The 12,528-nt window shown below is 42.6% G+C and overlaps 13 non-coding genes across 13 annotated transcripts; all 13 read left to right on the forward strand.

The window, feature by feature from the left end:
• Nucleotides 1-752: 752 nt before the first annotated feature.
• On the forward strand, nucleotides 753-824 carry trnap-cgg (transfer RNA proline (anticodon CGG)). The gene has a single exon. It is a non-coding gene; the product is annotated as a tRNA-Pro (tRNA).
• Nucleotides 825-1,661: 837 nt separating this feature from the next.
• Nucleotides 1,662-1,733, forward strand: trnap-cgg (transfer RNA proline (anticodon CGG)). Its single transcript has one exon. It is a non-coding gene; the product is annotated as a tRNA-Pro (tRNA).
• An 837-nt stretch (nucleotides 1,734-2,570) lies between these two features.
• trnap-cgg (transfer RNA proline (anticodon CGG)) lies at nucleotides 2,571-2,642 on the forward strand. Its single transcript has one exon. It is a non-coding gene; the product is annotated as a tRNA-Pro (tRNA).
• Nucleotides 2,643-3,479: 837 nt separating this feature from the next.
• On the forward strand, nucleotides 3,480-3,551 carry trnap-cgg (transfer RNA proline (anticodon CGG)). Its single transcript has one exon. It is a non-coding gene; the product is annotated as a tRNA-Pro (tRNA).
• Nucleotides 3,552-4,388: 837 nt separating this feature from the next.
• On the forward strand, nucleotides 4,389-4,460 carry trnap-cgg (transfer RNA proline (anticodon CGG)). Its single transcript has one exon. It is a non-coding gene; the product is annotated as a tRNA-Pro (tRNA).
• An 837-nt stretch (nucleotides 4,461-5,297) lies between these two features.
• trnap-cgg (transfer RNA proline (anticodon CGG)) lies at nucleotides 5,298-5,369 on the forward strand. The gene has a single exon. It is a non-coding gene; the product is annotated as a tRNA-Pro (tRNA).
• Nucleotides 5,370-6,207: 838 nt separating this feature from the next.
• On the forward strand, nucleotides 6,208-6,279 carry trnap-cgg (transfer RNA proline (anticodon CGG)). Its single transcript has one exon. It is a non-coding gene; the product is annotated as a tRNA-Pro (tRNA).
• Nucleotides 6,280-7,116: 837 nt separating this feature from the next.
• trnap-cgg (transfer RNA proline (anticodon CGG)) lies at nucleotides 7,117-7,188 on the forward strand. Its single transcript has one exon. It is a non-coding gene; the product is annotated as a tRNA-Pro (tRNA).
• An 837-nt stretch (nucleotides 7,189-8,025) lies between these two features.
• trnap-cgg (transfer RNA proline (anticodon CGG)) lies at nucleotides 8,026-8,097 on the forward strand. Its single transcript has one exon. It is a non-coding gene; the product is annotated as a tRNA-Pro (tRNA).
• Nucleotides 8,098-8,934: 837 nt separating this feature from the next.
• Nucleotides 8,935-9,006, forward strand: trnap-cgg (transfer RNA proline (anticodon CGG)). Its single transcript has one exon. It is a non-coding gene; the product is annotated as a tRNA-Pro (tRNA).
• An 834-nt stretch (nucleotides 9,007-9,840) lies between these two features.
• Nucleotides 9,841-9,912, forward strand: trnap-cgg (transfer RNA proline (anticodon CGG)). Its single transcript has one exon. It is a non-coding gene; the product is annotated as a tRNA-Pro (tRNA).
• An 837-nt stretch (nucleotides 9,913-10,749) lies between these two features.
• trnap-cgg (transfer RNA proline (anticodon CGG)) lies at nucleotides 10,750-10,821 on the forward strand. The gene has a single exon. It is a non-coding gene; the product is annotated as a tRNA-Pro (tRNA).
• Nucleotides 10,822-11,658: 837 nt separating this feature from the next.
• Nucleotides 11,659-11,730, forward strand: trnap-cgg (transfer RNA proline (anticodon CGG)). The gene has a single exon. It is a non-coding gene; the product is annotated as a tRNA-Pro (tRNA).
• Nucleotides 11,731-12,528: the final 798 nt, after the last annotated feature.

The following is a 12,528-nucleotide window of genomic DNA, read 5'->3' on the forward strand; positions in this document are numbered from 1 at the left end:
AATGGACTGCTAATCCATTGTGCTCTGCACTCGTGGGTTCAGCATCGCACAACATTTATTCATTACTTCCTTGGTTAAAAAATCTGTCATTTTAACCGGTACATAGATTACCTTCAGACGAGTCCCGTGACCCTTGTGGAGGTCTTAGAGCAAAACTGAGAAGGACATTGTGTTTGTGAGAGTCTCCCCTTTCCATGGAATGGTCAAACGATTTTGTAGGTCAAACCGTTCGGAGGCTACAGCCATTTGTATGAGAAGACACATTTTCGGGATATGTCATGTTTTGACTAACATTGCTCTCGCTCTGCCGCATTTCACCAAAGATGCAGAGGTGTGACATCAGCGGTTATGGAGGTTTGAGAAGCATCCAGTGCGAAATAAGTGACATTTCTAGTTTAAAACAGACAGATTCCAATGGGGATTTTTTATTTTATTCACGTACCGGTGCGTCAATCGGATCAAATGAAATCCAATTGATTTTGATGTCTACTTTTTCATTTTTTTAATCTACATTTAGCTCTTTCTTCATTTGTTTCTTGCTGTTACAGCTAATGAAGATTGAATCTGAAAGACTCAGCAGATTAATTACAGAGTATTTGAACTGAAACCTGATCAACTGCTTTGAAGATAGCTATGCTCACAAGTATACCACCAACTCTCACGTGATTCACTGTGGCCTGGCACCATCGACCTGTCAATCCAAATCCTCACCGTCATTGCTGGCGACTGCAAAAAAATAACTTAGATAAAGTGGCTCGTTGGTCTAGGGGTATGATTCTCGCTTCGGGTGCGAGAGGTCCCGGGTTCAAATCCCGGATGAGCCCATTTGTAGAGCTTTTAACAATCAGAGACAGGCGGTTCTTGGGCAACTGGTTGGAGTGCTGAACGAGGTGGATGAGTGATAAAGGCAATGGACTGCTAATCCATTGTGCTCTGCACTCGTGGGTTCAGCATCGCACAACATTTATTCATTACTTCCTTGGTTAAAAAATCTGTCATTTTAACCGGTACATAGATTACCTTCAGACGAGTCCCGTGACCCTTGTGGAGGTCTTAGAGCAAAACTGAGAAGGACATTGTGTTTGTGAGAGTCTCCCCTTTCCATGGAATGGTCAAACGATTTTGTAGGTCAAACCGTTCGGAGGCTACAGCCATTTGTATGAGAAGACACATTTTCGGGATATGTCATGTTTTGACTAACATTGCTCTCGCTCTGCCGCATTTCACCAAAGATGCAGAGGTGTGACATCAGCGGTTATGGAGGTTTGAGAAGCATCCAGTGCGAAATAAGTGACATTTCTAGTTTAAAACAGACAGATTCCAATGGGGATTTTTTATTTTATTCACGTACCGGTGCGTCAATCGGATCAAATGAAATCCAATTGATTTTGATGTCTACTTTTTCATTTTTTTAATCTACATTTAGCTCTTTCTTCATTTGTTTCTTGCTGTTACAGCTAATGAAGATTGAATCTGAAAGACTCAGCAGATTAATTACAGAGTATTTGAACTGAAACCTGATCAACTGCTTTGAAGATAGCTATGCTCACAAGTATACCACCAACTCTCACGTGATTCACTGTGGCCTGGCACCATCGACCTGTCAATCCAAATCCTCACCGTCATTGCTGGCGACTGCAAAAAAATAACTTAGATAAAGTGGCTCGTTGGTCTAGGGGTATGATTCTCGCTTCGGGTGCGAGAGGTCCCGGGTTCAAATCCCGGATGAGCCCATTTGTAGAGCTTTTAACAATCAGAGACAGGCGGTTCTTGGGCAACTGGTTGGAGTGCTGAACGAGGTGGATGAGTGATAAAGGCAATGGACTGCTAATCCATTGTGCTCTGCACTCGTGGGTTCAGCATCGCACAACATTTATTCATTACTTCCTTGGTTAAAAAATCTGTCATTTTAACCGGTACATAGATTACCTTCAGACGAGTCCCGTGACCCTTGTGGAGGTCTTAGAGCAAAACTGAGAAGGACATTGTGTTTGTGAGAGTCTCCCCTTTCCATGGAATGGTCAAACGATTTTGTAGGTCAAACCGTTCGGAGGCTACAGCCATTTGTATGAGAAGACACATTTTCGGGATATGTCATGTTTTGACTAACATTGCTCTCGCTCTGCCGCATTTCACCAAAGATGCAGAGGTGTGACATCAGCGGTTATGGAGGTTTGAGAAGCATCCAGTGCGAAATAAGTGACATTTCTAGTTTAAAACAGACAGATTCCAATGGGGATTTTTTATTTTATTCACGTACCGGTGCGTCAATCGGATCAAATGAAATCCAATTGATTTTGATGTCTACTTTTTCATTTTTTTAATCTACATTTAGCTCTTTCTTCATTTGTTTCTTGCTGTTACAGCTAATGAAGATTGAATCTGAAAGACTCAGCAGATTAATTACAGAGTATTTGAACTGAAACCTGATCAACTGCTTTGAAGATAGCTATGCTCACAAGTATACCACCAACTCTCACGTGATTCACTGTGGCCTGGCACCATCGACCTGTCAATCCAAATCCTCACCGTCATTGCTGGCGACTGCAAAAAAATAACTTAGATAAAGTGGCTCGTTGGTCTAGGGGTATGATTCTCGCTTCGGGTGCGAGAGGTCCCGGGTTCAAATCCCGGATGAGCCCATTTGTAGAGCTTTTAACAATCAGAGACAGGCGGTTCTTGGGCAACTGGTTGGAGTGCTGAACGAGGTGGATGAGTGATAAAGGCAATGGACTGCTAATCCATTGTGCTCTGCACTCGTGGGTTCAGCATCGCACAACATTTATTCATTACTTCCTTGGTTAAAAAATCTGTCATTTTAACCGGTACATAGATTACCTTCAGACGAGTCCCGTGACCCTTGTGGAGGTCTTAGAGCAAAACTGAGAAGGACATTGTGTTTGTGAGAGTCTCCCCTTTCCATGGAATGGTCAAACGATTTTGTAGGTCAAACCGTTCGGAGGCTACAGCCATTTGTATGAGAAGACACATTTTCGGGATATGTCATGTTTTGACTAACATTGCTCTCGCTCTGCCGCATTTCACCAAAGATGCAGAGGTGTGACATCAGCGGTTATGGAGGTTTGAGAAGCATCCAGTGCGAAATAAGTGACATTTCTAGTTTAAAACAGACAGATTCCAATGGGGATTTTTTATTTTATTCACGTACCGGTGCGTCAATCGGATCAAATGAAATCCAATTGATTTTGATGTCTACTTTTTCATTTTTTTAATCTACATTTAGCTCTTTCTTCATTTGTTTCTTGCTGTTACAGCTAATGAAGATTGAATCTGAAAGACTCAGCAGATTAATTACAGAGTATTTGAACTGAAACCTGATCAACTGCTTTGAAGATAGCTATGCTCACAAGTATACCACCAACTCTCACGTGATTCACTGTGGCCTGGCACCATCGACCTGTCAATCCAAATCCTCACCGTCATTGCTGGCGACTGCAAAAAAATAACTTAGATAAAGTGGCTCGTTGGTCTAGGGGTATGATTCTCGCTTCGGGTGCGAGAGGTCCCGGGTTCAAATCCCGGATGAGCCCATTTGTAGAGCTTTTAACAATCAGAGACAGGCGGTTCTTGGGCAACTGGTTGGAGTGCTGAACGAGGTGGATGAGTGATAAAGGCAATGGACTGCTAATCCATTGTGCTCTGCACTCGTGGGTTCAGCATCGCACAACATTTATTCATTACTTCCTTGGTTAAAAAATCTGTCATTTTAACCGGTACATAGATTACCTTCAGACGAGTCCCGTGACCCTTGTGGAGGTCTTAGAGCAAAACTGAGAAGGACATTGTGTTTGTGAGAGTCTCCCCTTTCCATGGAATGGTCAAACGATTTTGTAGGTCAAACCGTTCGGAGGCTACAGCCATTTGTATGAGAAGACACATTTTCGGGATATGTCATGTTTTGACTAACATTGCTCTCGCTCTGCCGCATTTCACCAAAGATGCAGAGGTGTGACATCAGCGGTTATGGAGGTTTGAGAAGCATCCAGTGCGAAATAAGTGACATTTCTAGTTTAAAACAGACAGATTCCAATGGGGATTTTTTATTTTATTCACGTACCGGTGCGTCAATCGGATCAAATGAAATCCAATTGATTTTGATGTCTACTTTTTCATTTTTTTAATCTACATTTAGCTCTTTCTTCATTTGTTTCTTGCTGTTACAGCTAATGAAGATTGAATCTGAAAGACTCAGCAGATTAATTACAGAGTATTTGAACTGAAACCTGATCAACTGCTTTGAAGATAGCTATGCTCACAAGTATACCACCAACTCTCACGTGATTCACTGTGGCCTGGCACCATCGACCTGTCAATCCAAATCCTCACCGTCATTGCTGGCGACTGCAAAAAAATAACTTAGATAAAGTGGCTCGTTGGTCTAGGGGTATGATTCTCGCTTCGGGTGCGAGAGGTCCCGGGTTCAAATCCCGGATGAGCCCATTTGTAGAGCTTTTAACAATCAGAGACAGGCGGTTCTTGGGCAACTGGTTGGAGTGCTGAACGAGGTGGATGAGTGATAAAGGCAATGGACTGCTAATCCATTGTGCTCTGCACTCGTGGGTTCAGCATCGCACAACATTTATTCATTACTTCCTTGGTTAAAAAATCTGTCATTTTAACCGGTACATAGATTACCTTCAGACGAGTCCCGTGACCCTTGTGGAGGTCTTAGAGCAAAACTGAGAAGGACATTGTGTTTGTGAGAGTCTCCCCTTTCCATGGAATGGTCAAACGATTTTGTAGGTCAAACCGTTCGGAGGCTACAGCCATTTGTATGAGAAGACACATTTTCGGGATATGTCATGTTTTGACTAACATTGCTCTCGCTCTGCCGCATTTCACCAAAGATGCAGAGGTGTGACATCAGCGGTTATGGAGGTTTGAGAAGCATCCAGTGCGAAATAAGTGACATTTCTAGTTTAAAACAGACAGATTCCAATGGGGATTTTTTATTTTATTCACGTACCGGTGCGTCAATCGGATCAAATGAAATCCAATTGATTTTGATGTCTACTTTTTCATTTTTTTAATCTACATTTAGCTCTTTCTTCATTTGTTTCTTGCTGTTACAGCTAATGAAGATTGAATCTGAAAGACTCAGCAGATTAATTACAGAGTATTTGAACTGAAACCTGATCAACTGCTTTGAAGATAGCTATGCTCACAAGTATACCACCAACTCTCACGTGATTCACTGTGGCCTGGCACCATCGACCTGTCAATCCAAATCCTCACCGTCATTGCTGGCGACTGCAAAAAAATAACTTAGATAAAGTGGCTCGTTGGTCTAGGGGTATGATTCTCGCTTCGGGTGCGAGAGGTCCCGGGTTCAAATCCCGGATGAGCCCATTTGTAGAGCTTTTAACAATCAGAGACAGGCGGTTCTTGGGCAACTGGTTGGAGTGCTGAACGAGGTGGATGAGTGATAAAGGCAATGGACTGCTAATCCATTGTGCTCTGCACTCGTGGGTTCAGCATCGCACAACATTTATTCATTACTTCCTTGGTTAAAAAATCTGTCATTTTAACCGGTACATAGATTACCTTCAGACGAGTCCCGTGACCCTTGTGGAGGTCTTAGAGCAAAACTGAGAAGGGACATTGTGTTTGTGAGAGTCTCCCCTTTCCATGGAATGGTCAAACGATTTTGTAGGTCAAACCGTTCGGAGGCTACAGCCATTTGTATGAGAAGACACATTTTCGGGATATGTCATGTTTTGACTAACATTGCTCTCGCTCTGCCGCATTTCACCAAAGATGCAGAGGTGTGACATCAGCGGTTATGGAGGTTTGAGAAGCATCCAGTGCGAAATAAGTGACATTTCTAGTTTAAAACAGACAGATTCCAATGGGGATTTTTTATTTTATTCACGTACCGGTGCGTCAATCGGATCAAATGAAATCCAATTGATTTTGATGTCTACTTTTTCATTTTTTTAATCTACATTTAGCTCTTTCTTCATTTGTTTCTTGCTGTTACAGCTAATGAAGATTGAATCTGAAAGACTCAGCAGATTAATTACAGAGTATTTGAACTGAAACCTGATCAACTGCTTTGAAGATAGCTATGCTCACAAGTATACCACCAACTCTCACGTGATTCACTGTGGCCTGGCACCATCGACCTGTCAATCCAAATCCTCACCGTCATTGCTGGCGACTGCAAAAAAATAACTTAGATAAAGTGGCTCGTTGGTCTAGGGGTATGATTCTCGCTTCGGGTGCGAGAGGTCCCGGGTTCAAATCCCGGATGAGCCCATTTGTAGAGCTTTTAACAATCAGAGACAGGCGGTTCTTGGGCAACTGGTTGGAGTGCTGAACGAGGTGGATGAGTGATAAAGGCAATGGACTGCTAATCCATTGTGCTCTGCACTCGTGGGTTCAGCATCGCACAACATTTATTCATTACTTCCTTGGTTAAAAAATCTGTCATTTTAACCGGTACATAGATTACCTTCAGACGAGTCCCGTGACCCTTGTGGAGGTCTTAGAGCAAAACTGAGAAGGACATTGTGTTTGTGAGAGTCTCCCCTTTCCATGGAATGGTCAAACGATTTTGTAGGTCAAACCGTTCGGAGGCTACAGCCATTTGTATGAGAAGACACATTTTCGGGATATGTCATGTTTTGACTAACATTGCTCTCGCTCTGCCGCATTTCACCAAAGATGCAGAGGTGTGACATCAGCGGTTATGGAGGTTTGAGAAGCATCCAGTGCGAAATAAGTGACATTTCTAGTTTAAAACAGACAGATTCCAATGGGGATTTTTTATTTTATTCACGTACCGGTGCGTCAATCGGATCAAATGAAATCCAATTGATTTTGATGTCTACTTTTTCATTTTTTTAATCTACATTTAGCTCTTTCTTCATTTGTTTCTTGCTGTTACAGCTAATGAAGATTGAATCTGAAAGACTCAGCAGATGAATTACAGAGTATTTGAACTGAAACCTGATCAACTGCTTTGAAGATAGCTATGCTCACAAGTATACCACCAACTCTCACGTGATTCACTGTGGCCTGGCACCATCGACCTGTCAATCCAAATCCTCACCGTCATTGCTGGCGACTGCAAAAAAATAACTTAGATAAAGTGGCTCGTTGGTCTAGGGGTATGATTCTCGCTTCGGGTGCGAGAGGTCCCGGGTTCAAATCCCGGATGAGCCCATTTGTAGAGCTTTTAACAATCAGAGACAGGCGGTTCTTGGGCAACTGGTTGGAGTGCTGAACGAGGTGGATGAGTGATAAAGGCAATGGACTGCTAATCCATTGTGCTCTGCACTCGTGGGTTCAGCATCGCACAACATTTATTCATTACTTCCTTGGTTAAAAAATCTGTCATTTTAACCGGTACATAGATTACCTTCAGACGAGTCCCGTGACCCTTGTGGAGGTCTTAGAGCAAAACTGAGAAGGACATTGTGTTTGTGAGAGTCTCCCCTTTCCATGGAATGGTCAAACGATTTTGTAGGTCAAACCGTTCGGAGGCTACAGCCATTTGTATGAGAAGACACATTTTCGGGATATGTCATGTTTTGACTAACATTGCTCTCGCTCTGCCGCATTTCACCAAAGATGCAGAGGTGTGACATCAGCGGTTATGGAGGTTTGAGAAGCATCCAGTGCGAAATAAGTGACATTTCTAGTTTAAAACAGACAGATTCCAATGGGGATTTTTTATTTTATTCACGTACCGGTGCGTCAATCGGATCAAATGAAATCCAATTGATTTTGATGTCTACTTTTTCATTTTTTTAATCTACATTTAGCTCTTTCTTCATTTGTTTCTTGCTGTTACAGCTAATGAAGATTGAATCTGAAAGACTCAGCAGATTAATTACAGAGTATTTGAACTGAAACCTGATCAACTGCTTTGAAGATAGCTATGCTCACAAGTATACCACCAACTCTCACGTGATTCACTGTGGCCTGGCACCATCGACCTGTCAATCCAAATCCTCACCGTCATTGCTGGCGACTGCAAAAAAATAACTTAGATAAAGTGGCTCGTTGGTCTAGGGGTATGATTCTCGCTTCGGGTGCGAGAGGTCCCGGGTTCAAATCCCGGATGAGCCCATTTGTAGAGCTTTTAACAATCAGAGACAGGCGGTTCTTGGGCAACTGGTTGGAGTGCTGAACGAGGTGGATGAGTGATAAAGGCAATGGACTGCTAATCCATTGTGCTCTGCACTCGTGGGTTCAGCATCGCACAACATTTATTCATTACTTCCTTGGTTAAAAAATCTGTCATTTTAACCGGTACATAGATTACCTTCAGACGAGTCCCGTGACCCTTGTGGAGGTCTTAGAGCAAAACTGAGAAGGACATTGTGTTTGTGAGAGTCTCCCCTTTCCATGGAATGGTCAAACGATTTTGTAGGTCAAACCGTTCGGAGGCTACAGCCATTTGTATGAGAAGACACATTTTCGGGATATGTCATGTTTTGACTAACATTGCTCTCGCTCTGCCGCATTTCACCAAAGATGCAGAGGTGTGACATCAGCGGTTATGGAGGTTTGAGAAGCATCCAGTGCGAAATAAGTGACATTTCTAGTTTAAAACAGACAGATTCCAATGGGGATTTTTTATTTTATTCACGTACCGGTGCGTCAATCGGATCAAATGAAATCCAATTGATTTTGATGTCTACTTTTTCATTTTTTTAATCTACATTTAGCTCTTTCTTCATTTGTTTCTTGCTGTTACAGCTAATGAAGATTGAATCTGAAAGACTCAGCAGATTAATTACAGAGTATTTGAACTGAAACCTGATCAACTGCTTTGAAGATAGCTATGCTCACAAGTATACCACCAACTCTCACGTGATTCACTGTGGCCTGGCACCATCGACCTGTCAATCCAAATCCTCACCGTCATTGCTGGCGACTGCAAAAAAATAACTTAGATAAAGTGGCTCGTTGGTCTAGGGGTATGATTCTCGCTTCGGGTGCGAGAGGTCCCGGGTTCAAATCCCGGATGAGCCCATTTGTAGAGCTTTTAACAATCAGACAGGCGGTTCTTGGGCAACTGGTTGGAGTGCTGAACGAGGTGGATGAGTGATAAAGGCAATGGACTGCTAATCCATTGTGCTCTGCACTCGTGGGTTCAGCATCGCACAACATTTATTCATTACTTCCTTGGTTAAAAAATCTGTCATTTTAACCGGTACATAGATTACCTTCAGACGAGTCCCGTGACCCTTGTGGAGGTCTTAGAGCAAAACTGAGAAGGACATTGTGTTTGTGAGAGTCTCCCCTTTCCATGGAATGGTCAAACGATTTTGTAGGTCAAACCGTTCGGAGGCTACAGCCATTTGTATGAGAAGACACATTTTCGGGATATGTCATGTTTTGACTAACATTGCTCTCGCTCTGCCGCATTTCACCAAAGATGCAGAGGTGTGACATCAGCGGTTATGGAGGTTTGAGAAGCATCCAGTGCGAAATAAGTGACATTTCTAGTTTAAAACAGACAGATTCCAATGGGGATTTTTATTTTATTCACGTACCGGTGCGTCAATCGGATCAAATGAAATCCAATTGATTTTGATGTCTACTTTTTCATTTTTTTAATCTACATTTAGCTCTTTCTTCATTTGTTTCTTGCTGTTACAGCTAATGAAGATTGAATCTGAAAGACTCAGCAGATTAATTACAGAGTATTTGAACTGAAACCTGATCAACTGCTTTGAAGATAGCTATGCTCACAAGTATACCACCAACTCTCACGTGATTCACTGTGGCCTGGCACCATCGACCTGTCAATCCAAATCCTCACCGTCATTGCTGGCGACTGCAAAAAAATAACTTAGATAAAGTGGCTCGTTGGTCTAGGGGTATGATTCTCGCTTCGGGTGCGAGAGGTCCCGGGTTCAAATCCCGGATGAGCCCATTTGTAGAGCTTTTAACAATCAGAGACAGGCGGTTCTTGGGCAACTGGTTGGAGTGCTGAACGAGGTGGATGAGTGATAAAGGCAATGGACTGCTAATCCATTGTGCTCTGCACTCGTGGGTTCAGCATCGCACAACATTTATTCATTACTTCCTTGGTTAAAAAATCTGTCATTTTAACCGGTACATAGATTACCTTCAGACGAGTCCCGTGACCCTTGTGGAGGTCTTAGAGCAAAACTGAGAAGGACATTGTGTTTGTGAGAGTCTCCCCTTTCCATGGAATGGTCAAACGATTTTGTAGGTCAAACCGTTCGGAGGCTACAGCCATTTGTATGAGAAGACACATTTTCGGGATATGTCATGTTTTGACTAACATTGCTCTCGCTCTGCCGCATTTCACCAAAGATGCAGAGGTGTGACATCAGCGGTTATGGAGGTTTGAGAAGCATCCAGTGCGAAATAAGTGACATTTCTAGTTTAAAACAGACAGATTCCAATGGGGATTTTTTATTTTATTCACGTACCGGTGCGTCAATCGGATCAAATGAAATCCAATTGATTTTGATGTCTACTTTTTCATTTTTTTAATCTACATTTAGCTCTTTCTTCATTTGTTTCTTGCTGTTACAGCTAATGAAGATTGAATCTGAAAGACTCAGCAGATGAATTACAGAGTATTTGAACTGAAACCTGATCAACTGCTTTGAAGATAGCTATGCTCACAAGTATACCACCAACTCTCACGTGATTCACTGTGGCCTGGCACCATCGACCTGTCAATCCAAATCCTCACCGTCATTGCTGGCGACTGCAAAAAAATAACTTAGATAAAGTGGCTCGTTGGTCTAGGGGTATGATTCTCGCTTCGGGTGCGAGAGGTCCCGGGTTCAAATCCCGGATGAGCCCATTTGTAGAGCTTTTAACAATCAGAGACAGGCGGTTCTTGGGCAACTGGTTGGAGTGCTGAACGAGGTGGATGAGTGATAAAGGCAATGGACTGCTAATCCATTGTGCTCTGCACTCGTGGGTTCAGCATCGCACAACATTTATTCATTACTTCCTTGGTTAAAAAATCTGTCATTTTAACCGGTACATAGATTACCTTCAGACGAGTCCCGTGACCCTTGTGGAGGTCTTAGAGCAAAACTGAGAAGGACATTGTGTTTGTGAGAGTCTCCCCTTTCCATGGAATGGTCAAACGATTTTGTAGGTCAAACCGTTCGGAGGCTACAGCCATTTGTATGAGAAGACACATTTTCGGGATATGTCATGTTTTGACTAACATTGCTCTCGCTCTGCCGCATTTCACCAAAGATGCAGAGGTGTGACATCAGCGGTTATGGAGGTTTGAGAAGCATCCAGTGCGAAATAAGTGACATTTCTAGTTTAAAACAGACAGATTCCAATGGGGATTTTTTATTTTATTCACGTACCGGTGCGTCAATCGGATCAAATGAAATCCAATTGATTTTGATGTCTACTTTTTCATTTTTTTAATCTACATTTAGCTCTTTCTTCATTTGTTTCTTGCTGTTACAGCTAATGAAGATTGAATCTGAAAGACTCAGCAGATGAATTACAGAGTATTTGAACTGAAACCTGATCAACTGCTTTGAAGATAGCTATGCTCACAAGTATACCACCAACTCTCACGTGATTCACTGTGGCCTGGCACCATCGACCTGTCAATCCAAATCCTCACCGTCATTGCTGGCGACTGCAAAAAAATAACTTAGATAAAGTGGCTCGTTGGTCTAGGGGTATGATTCTCGCCTCGGTTGCGAGAGGTCCTGGGTTCAAATCCCGGATGAGCCCATTTGTAGAGCTTTTAACAATCAGAGACAGGCAACTGGTTGGAGTGGGCAACTGGTTGGAGTGCTGAACGAGGTGGATGAGTGATAAAGGCAATGGACTGCTAATCCATTGTGCTCTGCACTCGTGGGTTCAGCATCGCACAACATTTATTCATTACTTCCTTGGTTAAAAAATCTGTCATTTTAACCGGTACATAGATTACCTTCAGACGAGTCCCGTGACCCTTGTGGAGGTCTTAGAGCAAAACTGAGAAGGACATTGTGTTTGTGAGAGTCTCCCCTTTCCATGGAATGGTCAAACGATTTTGTAGGTCAAACCGTTCGGAGGCTACAGCCATTTGTATGAGAAGACACATTTTCGGGATATGTCATGTTTTGACTAACATTGCTCTCGCTCTGCCGCATTTCACCAAAGATGCAGAGGTGTGACATCAGCGGTTATGGAGGTTTGAGAAGCATCCAGTGCGAAATAAGTGACATTTCTAGTTTAAAACAGACAGATTCCAATGGGGATTTTTTATTTTATTCACGTACCGGTGCGTCAATCGGATCAAATGAAATCCAATTGATTTTGATGTCTACTTTTTCATTTTTTTAATCTACATTTAGCTCTTTCTTCATTTGTTTCTTGCTGTTACAGCTAATGAAGATTGAATCTGAAAGACTCAGCAGATGAATTACAGAGTATTTGAACTGAAACCTGATCAACTGCTTTGAAGATAGCTATGCTCACAAGTATACCACCAACTCTCACGTGATTCACTGTGGCCTGGCACCATCGACCTGTCAATCCAAATCC

This window comes from Oncorhynchus clarkii, chromosome 33, assembly GCF_045791955.1.
Source record: "Oncorhynchus clarkii lewisi isolate Uvic-CL-2024 chromosome 33, UVic_Ocla_1.0, whole genome shotgun sequence".
Lineage (NCBI taxonomy): Eukaryota > Metazoa > Chordata > Actinopteri > Salmoniformes > Salmonidae > Oncorhynchus > Oncorhynchus clarkii.